Here is a 17,612-nt window from a genome sequence, read left to right on the forward strand (position 1 = left end):
GATGTTTGCTAATCCGTAGGATTATTACTTTCTTTAAGCTCCCTCACAGGTAAGCATGACAAGTCTCCTGGTATCAGTCATGATAATACACTTTATAAGTCCTTTTCCTGAGAAATTAGGGCAATAAAGCCATAAGGAGTGTTTGCCACGACTCAGTTATCATGTAATGACTGCTCTCCACTTCCCTGTTGATTTAAAACATTCAGCCTCTGGGAGATGGTGATGCTTCTGCAGCTATAAAGAAGCCTGTGGCAATGAAAGCAGACCAACGTGGGCAGAGATGCCTGTTCATCCCTAAGAAAATGGGTGAAGCACCACTGGGATGGTTTAGCAGAGAACCAGTTAGACAATTTTGGTAGGAAGTATTTGCTTTTGGTGAAAGTCTAAAAAACTGCTAAGTATCAGTTGAAGATAAAAGTATTTTCTGACAGTCCCTTACTGGCAAGGTACTACTTCTGCCTTAGTATCCCAGAGTGCTCCCTGGACTTCTGATTGTGTTCCCTTGACATTTGATCCAGGATAGCTACAACAGTCCCATAACCCTGAGGAGGGAGGCAATGCTTTTGCTCAGCATTAGTGCACTGCAAGAAGTACAGAACAATCTGGAATGTGAGCCAAAGTAATTTTATTTCCCGTAACACATCTGCAGTTGTGTTTCCAGCTGGGCTCTACAGGCAAATCAGATTTACAACTGAAATTATTCAGACTTTAATTCAGGCTCTAAGCAGTCATTTACTACCCCCCAAAATTATCCTTATCCCAGACTTGATTTTGTGTTGAGAAACAGCTTCAGTATAGATTTTAAAGCTCCGATTAGTCTAGATTGCAGTGAGGATTTTTGGGAAAACTAATCAGCAAATTTTCTGCTTGCTCAAGCATTTGTGTATAGTGAGAAATATAACCAAGCTGGCTCTTTGTTTAAAACTCTTACAACTGACCAGTTTGTTTTCCCATTCTTTAGATCATGTGAATCTATTCTTGAGTCATGGCTCAAATGATGCCATTTTTTCTGGTTCAGCTCACTGAGGGATTGAATTATTATGATTTTGATTTATTCTTTGGAAAGTTACAAGCTTCCTGAGAAAGAACTGCCTGCCCAGAGCAGGTCTACTGGGAAAAGAATATCATATTCAAAATGTAGATTTTAAAAATTCATTATGTTTGCATAAGGTTACATCTTGTTCATTATATATGGAACAAATTTCTTTAAAATACCCAAATAAAGCAGAAATATTTTGGACCACGAACTCTGTATTTCATTAAAAGAAATGAAGCAATGACTAGATAGCCCTATAACTCTGACTAGAAACACTGTGGATAATGACATACCCAGGTCATCACTCTTCCATTAGACCACTATAATAATGCAGACAATTGCATTTTCCCAAGGAATGACTTCATTTTTTTTCTAAAGATAATGTCAAGCAGTGATAGACACACAAATCCAGATTTTGTCCCCATGTTCATAATATTAACTGGGAGATGCCTACTGGTTTGTGGAACATTGCAAGACCATGCCTCACACCTCAACCTCTAAAATGGAGCCTCCTCCATTTAATTACTGTGCTGTTCCATTAACATCAAAGCTGTCAGCCAAATGCTGGCTCTTCACATAAAATAAGATCATGTAAGTTTAAATGATTTTAAAAAAAGGCACAGCTTAATTAAGATAGTTTTGCAGCATTACTTCTCAAATCTCTTATCCCTATCCCAAGAACAAAATATCCAACAACTGCAGTAGGAAACAAAGAACAATCTTTTTTAGAAGAGGGAATTTATTATGTATCTAATTCAAGAATGTATTTTCGGAACAATAAAAATGGGATGTTTTTGAGTACTAGAAATCCAGAGTGAAAAATGTACTAAATGCTGGTTGAAAATCCAAAGCATGCCAGAAAAAACAGATGGATGTTAGGACCCATTGTAATAGAGAAAAGAATGTTCTAAAATGTTAGCAATTGTCCTTCTGTTGTCTATACAGCATTGTGAGAAGACACTTGCCTCACCAAATGTGATAATATTGAATTAAAAGCCGAATTTACAAAGCTACAGATATCATAATTCATAGTTCAAGGTCAATCTGTAAATGACTTGAGTAAAATGGCACCAAAAAAATCAATCTGAGCTGAACAGATATGCTTGCTGTCTATAGGCATTACTGAATGGTTTGTTTTAAAATCTCTGTACAGTAATATTGCTTTGTCTCGGTGAATGAACATACTTAAAGCAGTAAATAAAAGTTAGTTACACTCTTAAAAGCAAAGTCATCTCCAAGTACGAGGCAGAAGAGCAGAATCTCCTTCTCTATTGGAATTTTCCCCACCTTGGCTTCTGATGCTCAGGGAAGCTTGGATGTTGGAACACATTTGATATAGGAATAAAGCAGTTATTCCTCTGTGTATGTGGCATGACCTTGGGATGGAGACAAAAAGCAATGCTTTAGGTGGGAAAAAGTTCTGTGGGACCAGGGAAGAAAACACGGAGGGAGGCTGAGGGGTGACAATGAAAGTACAGCCCCCTTCTCCCAAGCTCTTCACCTTTTAAAGCCCAGTGATCTTTTCCAGCAACACAATCTTCTAAGGATGCTCTTCTGAGAAATCTGCTGCCACAAACTTAAATGCAACCTACCCTGAGAAGCAGCTCTGAGGCTCTGAGGAAGGGCTGAGGGCTGAAACACCTCATGGAGGAACCATCTTCCCTATGTTTAGTCAGTTTGAAGATCACACCCCTAGATGGGCTCTGTGACCACAGTGCCTGACATGACCTGTGCATTAGCAGCTATGTTGCACTTCTAGCACTGCCAATATGGAATTTGTTTAATGAAAAAAGCAGCAGCACCTTACCTTCTTATTCACATATGCACTAACACAATTGCAACCCTAAAATATGAAGCCAGGGACACTTTAACATGTAAACAAATAAACTAACTTTGCTTGGCAGTCCATGTAGTCTGTGACCATCATGGGAAATCTCTATCTAAGATGTAAAAAGCTGTTCATTTTAAGGAAGGAAATCTGGATGTGGAGCTTCACCAGCAAGCTGATGTCAGTCTCAACATACACACAGCCAACTTTACAAAGCCTCCTCTGTTACTACAGCAGCTACAGACCACTCAAAGTACAGAGAGAGAAATTACCATAGAATGGTTTAGGTTGGAAAGGACCTTAATGATTACCTAGTTCCAACCGCCCTGCCATGGGCAGGAACACCTTCCACTAGACCAGGTTGCTCAAAGCCCCATCCAACCTGGCCTTGAACACTTCCAGGGATGAGGGTACCCTAGGTTCTCTGGGCAACCTGTTCCAGTGTCTCACTAGCCTCACAGAAAAGAATTTCTTACTAATATTTAATCCAAACCCACTATCTTTCAGTGTAAAGCCATTCCTCCTTGTCCCCCCATTTTACATGCCCTTGAAGAAAGTCCCTGCCCATCTCTCTTGAGAAGCCCATTTAGGCAATGCAGGGCTGCTCTAAGGTTCCTCCTGGGGCCTTCTCCAGGCTGAACAACCCCAGCTCTCTCAGCCTGTATCACATGCACCCCCTCACCATATTAGTTTGTTGTAGACCATTTTACCAGTGCCAGCATGAAGAAAGGCAAATGAACAGTGCAAGAACAAAATTCATCTCAAAAAAGGCACTTCACACTGGTAAATGTCAAAAAAATCCCCCAACTCACACCCTTTCTGCTAAATGAATCAAAAGCTAAAATACACAGTGACTTGGAACAGCCACAATATAGGAACTCTAAATATAGGCTTTTATAACAGAAGTTGGCAGTGTTACCAATTCAAAACCACAATAATTCAGTTTTCAGTAGAAAAGATGCATAGGAAATAGCTATGGTGCCCATACTTTGTCTTGTTACTGAAGTGGAAAATTCCTGGAAGTAAACAAATTTGAGAGCTCTAAGAGCAATTAACTATTTTGTGACAGAGGGATCTCAGTTCCCCAGATTGTGGGATTTCAGATCCCCAGACTTCATGAAAGGCAGATGATAAATAGTAGTAACTTTTTGCAAAGGGCTGTGCCTAAAATTTTCACTTGAAGATTAAGAATTAGGACTGGCTGAAATGTTTGTGACAAACTAAAATTGCTAGAAAATTGAGTTCTAGAAGGTCAGAAACTATCTGCAAGGTGAGGTCAAACTTAGTGAGTAATTTCAGCTGAAAAAAACCAACTCACTAGACACACTTTTCTCAAAAACAATAGAATTTAAAAAGCATTAAAAACGCACTAGACAATATTTAATTCTGACCTGAAATGCTAGTTTTCAGTGTGTAATAAGAAAATTAATGATGCCTGTACTTGCTATTTTTAGTCAGTTTTCCCTATTCCACTTGTTAATTATTTTGCTCCTTTTGAGTACCAAATGCAAAAAAATCCATTATTCAGCCAAGTCCAGTAGGCACAATTCTCCTTCCAATAACTGCTACAGTGATTCCAAGCACAAATCTACTGAGGTGGAATCCAAGAAGAACTCTCCCCAGCATCTGCATTGCAAGCTGCAAAGTGCAGGTGCCTTGGTCATTCCTCAGCATTTAAGGGGATATCTGTGGTCAGACTGGGTCTTTGCATGTTTGTATCTGCATCACCAACTGCATAATAATTTCTTATCTTTCTAGAGAATGTCATATTTCACCACTCTATCCAGAGATTTGCCCATTGTACAAATTCCCAGCTGGTGTGTATTTAACACCTTCACTGCCAGAGCCTACTTCTGCCTCTATGCATTAGCAAGGGTCAGAAAGACTTTTTAAGAAATCCTAGCATCTCATGGAATGTCAATAAAAACATGCAGCACCACAGACAGAAAACAGCAAAAATGTCTAGCTTTAAAAAGAAACACTGATGAAATTATTTTACCTGGTTAAAATAACAAAAACCCATGCCTTAGGAAACTGCATATTTGCATTTTGAAAAGATATTAGATACAATTATTCCACAGTTAGACTATCACCTTTAGGTTCAAATCTAGTGGCCTAAAAGCATGACAAAATATTTTTTACCCAGGAGAATTCTTGTCTCATCTGCCTTTTCTTCTCTTGAATTTACTGAGTTACACATAATTACCTAGAGGCTAAATTTGGACTACAAAGTGATAAGCTTTTTTTCTGTTGTTGCTTTGTACATATTTTCACAGCAAAACAAATGGAATGCTATAAAGAGGCTTATCGCATCAAATAGGGAATTAGCAGCGGGAATCAATAATCTCCAAAGTAACAAAGATCCTATTTCCAGGCAAATACACTTAACTTCAAAATAAACAACCCCCCCCTTGTGAAACAAAAGACTTCCAGAGGGACATTCAAACCCTCTGTGCTATGTTGAGCAGGCTGCAGCCTTTCTCTTTGTCCCCTGCATAGTGTGACATCAGCTTTTTACATTTTCTCCCTCAAGTTTTGAGAGCTCAGTTCAGCCCATACTGAAGTTCTTCCACACTCAGATTTCCGACTGCTATCAGGTGCCTGTACCTTCCACATGGCACTTCATTAATGTGAAAACTTGCTTCATTACACATTCTAGCTGCTGGGATGAGTATTGGTACCAGTATTCTTGACATTATTTTTTTTTTCCACTAACTAGAGGTGATGTTGAACTATGGAGGGGGAGGGAATGCCCAATGATATCTTCCTTATGCAAAATGGGAGAGAAAACTACTCCTGGCTCTGTTGACCTAAAGAATAATTTTTCCTTTACACTTCAGACACTTCACTTCTTAAATCTCATTGGGAAGGTGTTGTAGATATCTTCCCTGTGATATTTCAAATGAGGGTGCTATCAAAGTCCACATTTTTTCCAATTGTTTGCCCTCTAAAGAAAGACTGCCTTACATTATTGACTGTTTTTTGAGCTCCTTACTGAATAGCTTTGCAGCTGGCATCAGGCAGAAAGGCTGAAGAGAATTAATATTTAAAATACTTTGTACTCAAGCTCAGCACAGTATGTTTGTTCGTGGCTGCTGACATGCCATAGGAGAGGCCTGGATTTCCCTGCAGGGCACACTCAAATGCCAAGACTGAAACACTTCTGTCCTGGGCGTTCAGTGCCCTGGTTTTGTGGCATACACTTGTTTTCTGCATATCTGGCTGCAGTGATGGCAAGGACAGGGGGCTTGGAAGAAGGCAGCAAAGGAAATCATCGCCGTCACCCTGACAAAAATCCCTTCTGAGTATTTACTGATGATGCACAAAGTGTTTGTAAACCTGGAAACTGCACCTACTGCTATGAGAGGCTGCAGATTGGACTAAAACATGCTGGCTAGGATGGCCTGGGCAAACAGTCACAGTGCCTGCTTCCCAGTTATGATAACCTTCTTCATTAGTTTACAACATGCAATTTCTCATTCATCCACATTGAGCAGAAGTAAAAGGATACACCCTCTCAGGCCCTCCTTCCAGCCCCAATGGCCACAACCATGTGGACTTGTGTTTTGCTTTACAGGCAGATTGAATTTACATCTGTAGCCTATAGTTTATTGGGTGGTAAGCCTACTCTTATGACTGGACATTATCTAATGCTAATAACAACTTTGCTCTGCTGAGACCAGCTAATTAACACCAGCTGCTAAGGAGCATGAATGGGGAGGAATATCTCACAACTACTACACTCTGTCAGCTTTTCAAACTCCTCTGAGCAGTGTTTTTAGGAAAATGTATATTAAATACACACTTCCACTCTGTTTTCTTCTTTAGAGACATCAGAACAATGCTGTACAATGCATTACTGGAGATCCCTGCTGCTATCAAGATACCAGGCAGCACCACTGCAGGCTCTCTGGGATGTTTGTGAGAGACCAAGCTTCCTATTCCCCAAAGTGAGCAAGAGCAGCAATTTGCTGATTGCTGTCTCTGGATTCACCCACAGATAGAAAATGTTGAAGGCAGATCTTAAGATTTTGCTTCAGATAGTTAGAAAAGCAGAAAAGAGCTATACAAGGGTGCCCAGACACTGAAAACTCTTGGAAGGGAAACTAGGACTCTGGTGTGTGGGTTTGTTTTTTTTTTTGTTTTTTTTTTTTTTTTTTTTCTTTTGCTATAGGAGAGATGGACTGAGGGGATGAGGAAGTTCAGGGCTGAGAGAAATGCTTGTAGAAGGAAGTTGAGTGTCTGGAGTTGATTTCCTCGTGAATGCAGCATGTCTGTGAGATGTTCTTGTTTAAAAACTGAGTCCTGGTAACTTTTTCCGTAGAGCAGAGCACAAGGAGTTTGGTTGCAAGAGCTAATCCCACACTCTCTTAGGACTGAAGTAAGCTAGAGACTTCTACAGTCTACATGCCATAGACAGGCATTTGTCAAAGCTTGTGACCTGCCTAAATTGTCTGTGCTGTCACAGCCATTGTGCAATAACCCAAATCAGAAGACATTAGTTAAGCATTGCAGCAGAATAGCTTTATGAAACATATTTATCGAAACTTTAGGCTGCAGAGAGTGAAGGGAAGCAGGATTTGGGGAAGTCTGAGACAGAATCTGGCTAAAGGCACACAAAAAAATCAGCCAACAATGCCATACACTTCAAAATGCAAAGATGTTGCTAATGCACATTGACATTGTCTGTTCTTTCCATACCTGTGTTATTGCAGAATGGTGAGTCTGGCAGGGATCTCTGAAGCCCATCTGATCCAATCCCCCTAGAGCTGGGACTGTGTCCAAATGACTTTTGAATGTCTCCACAGGGAGAAATCTCACAATCCCCCTGGCCCACCTGTGGCAGTGTCTGGTCACCCTCAGAGTAGAAATAATGTTACTGATGTTCAGAGGGAATCTCCTTGTTTTGTTTGCGCCTGGTGCCTCTGGTCCTATCACTGGGCCCCACTGAGGAGTGCCTGCCTCTGTCCCCACTGGACCCTTCCTTCAGGTATTTATACACATTGATAAGATCTCCTGAGCCTTTTATCTAGGCTCAACAGTCCCAGCTCTCTCAGGTGCTCTCCACAGGGAGGATGCTCCAGTTCATCATCTCCATCATCTTTGTGGCCTTTCGTTGGACTGTCTCTCATATGCCCCTATCTCTTTCCTACAGAGAAGTCTTGATGATCCTTGCAGATCCCTTCCAGCTCAGAATATTCTGTGATTCTGAGCCAGAAGCTGATGCAGAACTCCAGATGTGGCCTCACCAGTGCTCAGTAGAGGGGAAAAAATCACATCCCTTGGTCTGCTGGCAATACTTTTTCTAATGCAGCCCAGAATGCTATTAGCCATTTCCCCCCTCCCCCCACCAAGTTGCTGGCTGATGTCCAACTTCATGCCCATCAGGACCCCCAGATCCTTTTCTGCCAAGCTGCTCTCCAGCTGGGTGGCACCCAACATATGTTGGTGCATGGGGTAGTTCCTTCCTAGGTGCAGCCATTAGCACTTGCCTTTAATGAACTTCATGAGATTTTTGCCAGCTCATTTCTCCAGCTTGTCAAGGTCCCTCTGGATGGCAGCACTATCCTGCAGTGCAACACCCACTACTCCCAGCTGGGTGTCACCATCAAGTTTGCTGAGGATCTGCTCTGCCTGTCATCCAGATCATTAATGAAGGTTGTTAAAGAGAACTGGACCTAGTACTGACCCCTTGGGGTATGCTGCTAGGTACTAGAGTCCAACTGGACTCTGTGACACTGAACAGCAGCCTCTGGACTGGATGGGTAAATGGATTGAAAAGTTTGAGTGGCTGAGGCCATTCTTGAACGCCTGAGGAATTTTACAGGAGACAGTGTTGAAAGTCTTACTGAAATCTACACAGACATTATCTACTGCTCCCTGGTTGTCCACCAGGTCAGTAATTTCACAAGTTCACATTAATCAAGCATGACTTGCTCTTGTGAATCCACATTGACTATTGCTGACTTTTTTTTTGTCCTTTACATGCCTGAATATGGTTTCCAGGATTACCTTCTCCATCATCTTCCTAGTGATGCATGTGAGGTCAGCTGGCCTGTAATTCCCTGACTCCTCTTTGAATATAGGAGTGACATTTGCTTTCCTTCTTGTCTTTGAGCACTTCTCCCAGCTGACAAGATCAGTCAAAGAAATATTAAAGAAAATAAGGATGGCACTGAATCTTCAGTAATGCTGGGTCAAGTTCATCCTTTCATTTATACTTTTATGCGGAATAGAGAGGCAGCACTGCTCTCCGGAAGATTTTAACACATGCCCTAATTGTTAAAACATGACATGACTAGTGACAAGTGCACAGAACTGGGACAAAGGCAAGGTACACTGATGGGCAGGTGGAAAAATCAAATCTGAGGCAGCCAAGTGTGCAACCATCAGGAAGGATGCTGAGACAAGTGAATTGCCATGCCTGGTATTCCTCTACTGATGCTTTGCATTTTCCCATCACTGTTTTGATATTTGCTCCAAAATCTTTCAGACTCAGGCCAAGTGCTGCACAGTATCTTGAACCAAGGTGGGGTGGCAGGGGCTACAAGCACTACTGAAATACAGTGAGAAATAAGACAGAATAAAGACACTGAAGAGAAGAATTAGGGACAAGGCAAACGGAAATAAAAGGGAAATCAAGACAAAGGGAAATAAAAGTGCCTCCCAAAGAAGTGTCCTATATGATGGCTTTCAGAGGCAAAAATCATCTTTCCACCACTGAGCCTTTTTAATCTGTCATGTCACATTAGAAAACATGATAGAGCCCTTTTCTGGCATTAAACAGTGCAGTGCAAAATACTGGCAGCTATTTTAACTGCATTAGAGTATTAGATTTTCTTTGCTAGTCTAGTCTGAAGGGGAAGATGAACTGGATGGTGGAATATCACATGGCTCTATAATACTTGCAATTGCCCAGGTCTGCCTATCTTACCTTTTATGTCTGCTCAAACAAGGGAAGGGTGAATGGTTCTGGCACAACCTGAGGGTGAAGGACACCAGGCATTTACACTCAGTTGTTAACCAGGAAAAGGTAGAGTCTCAGGGGATGTTCTGGCTTTGGAACATCAGCCACTCCTTTCCCTGAAAGTAGCAGAGGGGGATTTTGGGATCAGTTGGGGAATCCGATGATAGGGAGATAGATGTAAAGGCACCAAACTCTTGTCTGAGAAGTTTCTCTGCACTTGGAGACTGATGTGCAGCTCCAAACAAACCACTTCCTGTCAGAGGGGCTCCCTGCCCTCTTTCTTTTACAGCTGAACCTTGGATGTTAAAGCTTCCCCAGGCCAGGGAAGTCCTTATATAGGGGCACAGAGTGCTCTGGGAAAGCTAGAATTGGTGCACAGTTTGGGTAATCCAACTTCCTTCCAAGGCTGAAGGAGCTTGTTTCCCATGCTACTCGTAGGTTTAACTGGAGGTGGGCCAGCTGATAGTGCTATGAAAACAGCTTCATGGAAGATGAGCAGAGATCTTTCTCTGTACCTTCTGTGAGGGGCTCCCAAGGAGGGAGTTTACTCACACTTTACACAGAGCAGCCTTAAGGGGGCCCACAGAGAGCTGGAGAGGGACTTTTCACAAGGGCATTGTCACATGGACAATGGGGAATGGCTTTAAGCTGACAGAGGGAGGGTTTAGATAAGGTATTAGGAAAAAATTATTTGCTGTGGGGATGGTGAGGCTCTGAAACAAGTTCTCCAGAAAAGTGGTGAACGCCCTATCCCTGTGAGTGTTCAAGGTCAGGCTGGATGGGTTTTGAGCACCCTGGTCTGGTGGGAGGTGTCTCTGCCTGTGGCAGGGAGTTAAAATCAGGTAGTCTTCAAGGTCCCTTCCAACCCAATCCATTCTCTGGTGATATGAATCTGTGACCTCTCTGCATGCTCCCCTAAGGGGTCTGGGTGCACCCAAGGTGCCATCTGCCAGCCCACCAGGTAAATGATGTCCCTGAGCTTGCAGAAGAGACAGGGCCCTGGTCCAGGAGCCATGCCTGCTCCCAGTGAAGAAGCAGGTTGGCTCCTCTGCAGCCCCTGATGTTTGAGATCAGGGTCCCTGCTTGCAAGGCTTTTAAATCAAAGCCAGCTGATTGCACGGAGGCAAGAAGACCATTTCTGTCTTGATTACTGCAATAAAGGAAATCTTGATGACTTTTCCAGCATGCTGAAAAACTCCAGTATTCTGCAGGATAAATAGTCTAGCCTGACATTATAGATGCTTGCCCATTGAGCAAATACAATATATTGAATGCTTATTTTATTAATTATTCATTAACCAGTAATGCTGCTACCTCCTGAATTCAGGGATGTCAGTGAAGAACCAGGTTACTGAATTAATCTTGGGGCTAATGTGCTTTCCCTGTAGTTTGCTGGTTTGTTATTTATTATCAGAAAAGCAAGTAATGAACATTACTGGCTGCACACTTAGAGACATATTGATGTGATCTACCACACATTTCTCACACCCACACTTCCTCTTCACTAAAGTTATTAACACAAATGATAATTTCACATGGTCAGGTCTGAGGCTAAGGACTTAGATGAATTCCCACATATGGTCTGTGCAGTGTTTGTGAATCCCAATGCATTGAAACAGGAACATAATTCTTAGCCAAACCTGCCTCTAAAAGACTAGTTGCAATTTTTTCTGCACATATGCAAAAAAAGGACCCCATTCATCTCAAAGCAATCCTTTTGTTAACACTATGTCTTAGAGAAAACATTAACGTTACCTAATTGTACCAGGTGTAATGGTAAGGATATTGCTTTTTTGATAAATTTATCCAAAAGACACTTAGTCCTACACAAAACAAACAAACATTAAATCTTATTGACTCCTCTTCAGAAAGTCACCTCTGTTTACTCACATACAATAGTCTGCATGTGAAACTCCAGAGTTTCTGGGTATAGATGGATGACCATGTACAAAATTCAGACTTCCTCGTCTAACAGTTCTCCTTGTACTCACAGTAATAGCTACAGAGAACATATATGAGCATATATATAAGCACAATTTTTAATTCCTGACTCAGATCACCTTTTAAATACATGTTTGACTGTTTTACAAGGATTGCCTCTGTTAAATCTCCTGCTCATGTGTTGCTAAATAGTCCATAATACATTGAAGTGGAGGGGAAATGCAAACTGTAACTTCTGAGAGAGGTTAAATATTTTGCTCAAAGAGTAATTTCTCCATTTTACAATCAGCCAGCTATAAAGAGAAATTTATTCCTGCCAGTCTGCTTTTATCATGTACTCCCACCTGATTTGTTTCCTTTACAGAAATTACAAGGTCATCCAAGCTAAGCAACTGTTGTGCTTGTGATTAACTACCTACAATCAGGAGGTACAAAATATGAAGATTTAGGGTTGGATTTTTTAGAGGTGGAAATCTATGAGCTAGTTCTTAGCGAAGCTGCCCTAAATTTGTCAGTATTAACCAGCAAAAGACAAACCTAACAAATAAACCACCTTTGTTTTTAAAGCCAGAATATAACATTTTGACGCAGCTACTTCCCTGCTTGTGTTTGCTTCACCTGTTTTTATTAATGCCATTCTTTTACTCCAAAGAGAGCGCTGCACACACTCCATGTGGTCTCTTGTTTACTGGAGAAATAAGACTATTTCTATTACCAAAATATGTTATTCTCTTACTTCCACAACCTTTATTTATATCACCATGAATTATTTTGCCCAGCAGAGAAATGTGGCTTCTCTTATATAAAAGCTGCCAGTAGTTTGACAACTAAAAGCAAAACTACAATCAACTCGGGGCAGAAAATGAATGATACCAGACCCCACTGAAACTGCAAAGGAAATTAAGGTAGATTTAATATATTTGTCTCAGCTGTGCTGACAGCCTGAATTAGACCTCAAATACAGACTGTGTTAGGGGTTTAAGGGTATGGGAAGCATGAAGGGGAAATTGTAACCCCTTTAACACATTTTGCCTCAACTTCCTCAGAGAAAGAATGGGAGAAACAGATGTTGCAATGACAGGGCAGTGTGACTTGCCCTGCTTCCACGAGAGCAGACGGGGAAATTGTAACCCCTTTAACACATTTTGCCTCAACTTCCTCAGAGAAAGAATGGGAGAAACAGATGTTGCAATGACAGGGCAGTGTGACTTGCCCTGCTTCCACGAGAGCAGAAACACGAACAGTAACAGATCCCAGCAATAACAAATTCCTCTCTGGGCTGGTGACATTTCTGATTGAAATGAACTTTGGACATGATGAAAACACTTTTCATTTCATCAGTGGTCACACAGGTGCTAAGGGGAGACCTTGCCCTCAAATGCCACTCCCTGCTGCCTACCATTAAAATCATCCCTCTCCTGAGAACAATGTTTCTCCTCCTTTATAGTAGCATAAATAAGATGTCTCTGTACATTTGGAGCTCTATAGTCTAACATGGAGAGACACATCTGCCCAAGGACAGACTATATCTACTCTGAAAGACTTTGCCTCCATAAATAACAAAACATCTGCTGGCCCTAGTTGAGCAAAATTGATGGGGGCAGGGTTTCATCCCATCCCAAGGTGGAGCTGGAAAGGTTAAGGACACTGTTCATTCTCCAAACCAAGGAGTGTGTAGAGGTGATGTGTTTTGTGGTGACACGGTCGTCCCTTGATTGCTCCACTGACCTTTTGCCATAGCAAATTACTCAGACAAAGCAAACTCATGCTGCTAGCTATGAAATGCAAAACAACCATCAACTATCAAAACAATAGTAATACCATCATGATGTTAGACATGCCTTTTTCTGTGATGAATGATGATGTTAGCCATGGAAATTCCTCATACAAAGAGGTAAGTGCAAACCATGCTCTGAAATGAGGATCCCTGTCCTACTGAAAGACAGAGTTAGATGTCTAAAGAGATCTTGGTATTGGGGTGGTTTTTTGAAAGCACACAAATGTTGCTGTCAATGAGTTTGTCAAGTAATGCAATGTTCCAAAGTTCATAGGCATGGATGTACTTTTAGAGATGCCAACACGACAAACAAGCAAACAAATAAATAAATATGTGTGTGGATCTCTTTCAGTGGCTTGCCTGAGGCTGGAAAGCTGGTGGAAGATGCAGCCTTCTCGGAATATTGTAACTACAAAGCCACCCTTCCTTTCAGCAGAGCTGAGCCCACCAGGACATTGATCACAGAAGAGAGGGCTGACAAGGGCCATGAACACCCATCTCTCTTCTGCACCCATGCACAGAATCCAAACCCGTTCTGCTCAGAATATTTATTGCCAGCAGTTTAGCCCAGATGTGTAATGGTAGCTCAGTTTCAGCTTGTCACCCATAAATAATCACCTGCTTCTCCTGCCTTCCTCCTGATGCTAAGGACAATTTCCACAGCTCCCTTGGGGTTTCAGCAAATGAATAGCTAAACTAAAAGGGGAAAACTGCCAATCTCCATAGGTACCATTGCAGCTAAAACTGAGGCTCAGCCTTTTGCAGTTTTTCTCTGCCACCCCCATTCACGTATCTAGTGCTGTCGCATTGTCCCTAATCCAGGATTTTGATGAGCTTGTTTAGCACAATTCCATTTTCCGTGTGATTTATCCCCAGCACCCTGCATGTGGAGAGGCGAGCTCCACGCACACCTGCGCATGCGTGCTGCCATCAGGGATGAGCTCTTGCTTTAGGCACTTGCTCTGCTCTCATTAGTGGAAGCTAACAATAAGTGTGAGAATTGCAGACGTCAAATGTAATTAGGAAGAAATTATTTCACGTTACCCAACAAAATGCGGTCTTTGAATAAAGCCTAATCCTGCTGTCTGCCCATTCTTTTTATCCCTAAATGACTCGGAGATAGGGAGGGTGCAAGTTGCCCTCCACAGCACCGGATGGGGAGCAGCCATGAGGAGATTCAGCCATGCTCAACGGGATCCATCATGCTGCCACCCTCTGGCTGAATAAACCCTTCCCTAGTGGGACTGCAGCACTGCTTAAAGAATTAACCATTTCAAAAAGCTGAATCTCTTCACAGCCTAAATTGTAGTAAATAAAAATGATTGCTTCAAACTATTCAGTCCCCTCAGACCTCTGATGGAACTGCTGTGTGTTTCAAATGACTGTGCAAGCCTTGCAGACTGACCCGTCCTCAGTACTGGTAGTATCTGTCACCTTCATGGTGATGCTGACAGTGCAATCCTCTTCCCAAACTGTCCAATTTTTCTACTCTTCTTTCTAGTATCTCATATAAACGAGTCCAAATACCTCACAGCAGCCTCATGACATTTTAAAAATCAATGACAATTTTTTATACTTGTGGGAATACACCAACTTCATTCAATCACAGGATTTCTGTTGTAAGCAGCATTTTTCAGAACAGCTGAGGAATACGTGGTATTGACCAGGGAATGTGTAGATTACCTTCCCCAACAAGATAGTAGGTGACCACCATCTGTCAAACCTGCCATTCCATATAGTTTAATGACTTCTCATGCTGTGTTTCTCAGTCACAGACATCCCAGTACTATTTCCAAAACATCAATGGGACTATAAAAACACATCTAGCAGGTGTGCATGTCCAAATCTCAAGTGTACTTATTTACAGCCATATGCACACAGAATCTCTGTGATCTACTGCCTCATGATCCTTGCAATATGCTATTTATATTGCTTCAGATCACGATTTTCCACTTGCTGGTGTAAGGACAGTACCCCGTAAGGTATTGCAGTGAATAAATCTAGGGCTACACAAAAAAACAATGCAGAGCACTACTGTATATCAGGAAGAGAAACTTTAAAGCTTTAAAGCCAGCAGAACATACATAAAGTGACACACAGAGGATTCAGTTGAGCAACTGGAAGAACATCTCAAAGTCAGGAAAGAGGCAATAGGTAGTTTGTTACTTTCTTCATTTGTTTCTCATTTTACTAGTTAGCTAATGTGCAGAAGGCTGCTCCCCCACCTCATCTCTCTGCTTTCACACTGGACACGATAAATACGACTCCTAAAACTAACAGCTTTTGGGAGCAGCACAGCACAAACTTTTATTGGATTGCAAAATCTTACTGGTGTGCCTGTGGCACCTTCCAGTGAAGGGCAGCAGTCCCCTGACAAGCACCACTGCCAGTGGACAGCCTTTATGTGTCTCCCCTGCCTCCAGATCTGCAGACAGTGGGTAGGAGTGTGCTGATCAGACTGACATTATGCTGACCAGTAATAACACTGTGAATATCAAGAAGTTCCCTTGACATTGATTATTAACAACATGATGCCAGCACACTGGATTGCCAGACATTTTGTGTTATTAGATCATCCAATTCCAGCAGGTGGGAAACGCCAGGATGCAAACAATCAGGGGAAACAAATAAATACACCATGTTCTTGAAAAGCAGTGGACTAAAATCTCAGCTTTAATACTCCTGTATCCAATTGCTAATGAGCACCTTCACCAGAGTTGGTGGGTTATGAGACTAAAAAATACTTGAATGGTTTAGAAAGCCTCCCTTGTATGATGTGTGGCAGATCAGTCGGTCTAAAGACACACATTTTCTCAGAGTATGGCGGAACACTTTGTGAAAGACACACAAAGAAACCAGGTCTTCCCATTCCAAGAAAGTGCAAAGTCTGGTGTTTGTAACAAAGATTACAGAGATGCTGTGACAGGAGCCCTGTAAAGGGCTCTTATGTTTACTAAATGTGTTGATTAAGTTTGTGGGGTCTGTCATGAGCACCATTATGATTCTGTGGTGAAAGAGATGTGCAAGGACTGAAGCACCTGTCTCAGCACCATGGGACGTTCCTGCAGTCTCTGTGCAGTTCTGCTGTCCATCACCCAACAGTGCTGGCCTTCCTTTTCACCAGGGCTTCCTGACAGGCCTTTACCATTGCCCCAGGAAAACCTCCAAACTCACTGTCACAGCCTGGATATCCCATTCCTCTCAACCTGACAGCCACTGAAAGCTAAATCCAAACCTTCCTGGCTGCTTCTCTAACTGGAATACCAGGGAACCTGTGCTTCCCAGCAGGTCCATCACAGCCAGTGAGACAGGCAGAACAGAGATGTCTGTCTTTTCCTTCCCTTTCCCTGTTATCTTTCTTTTCCTCCTGTGTTCTCCTTTCTGTCTTACACATGCACACTTGAGCAGCTGTGAAGCTGCACAGGCACCAGAGGAATAAAATAGAGGAGAAGTTTGGTAGAAGCTGAAAAAAAAAAAAAAAAAGGAACACCATACTCACTTAAAGATTTACTTAGCACAGAAGGTTTGCATTTCAGAGCAGAAGATAATGGAGTTGTAAGGGTTTTTAGCAGCCAAGAACATGGTCTCCAGCATCCATTTTCCTATCCTCATGCCACATGTGGTTTTGAGCTGAGAGTTATGCATCTTAATTTACTATTTTTGCTCCTTGTTTCATAGGAGATGTCACATTTTGGAGCAATCCATTCTGGTTTGGTTAGAGGAAGAGCTCTTCTAATTAATCGCTGTAATCAATTGCCATAATTGCTATGTCAGGACTCCTCAGAAATGGTTTATGCTACACTGGCCTGTTCATGTGGCTGGAATTAATGTGATGTGGAATCTCCTGCCTTTGCTAGGACATATTTTGGCACCTTGGGCAAGAAGCTCTGTTTTTGCTGGGGTCTGCATGTGCTGAGCCATGATACAAGACACAGACCAGGGAAGCACGACATTCATGTGAAGTGTTTTGAGACAGGCACAAAGAATTTCTTTCATTGCTCAGAGAGCACCAAGGTGTGTAGTGGGCCAGGTCCTTCTATAAGATACAGTCCCTGCAGCCTCA

General features: G+C 42.1%; 1 protein-coding gene across 11 annotated transcripts in view; it reads right to left on the minus strand.

Moving 5' to 3' along the window:
• PHACTR1 (phosphatase and actin regulator 1) overlaps positions 1 to 17,612 on the minus strand; it is a 305,309-nt gene that overhangs the window by 32,643 nt on the left and 255,054 nt on the right. The gene's annotated exons all lie outside the window — the stretch shown is intronic.

This window comes from Zonotrichia albicollis, chromosome 1 (assembly GCF_047830755.1).
Source record: "Zonotrichia albicollis isolate bZonAlb1 chromosome 1, bZonAlb1.hap1, whole genome shotgun sequence".
Lineage (NCBI taxonomy): Eukaryota > Metazoa > Chordata > Aves > Passeriformes > Passerellidae > Zonotrichia > Zonotrichia albicollis.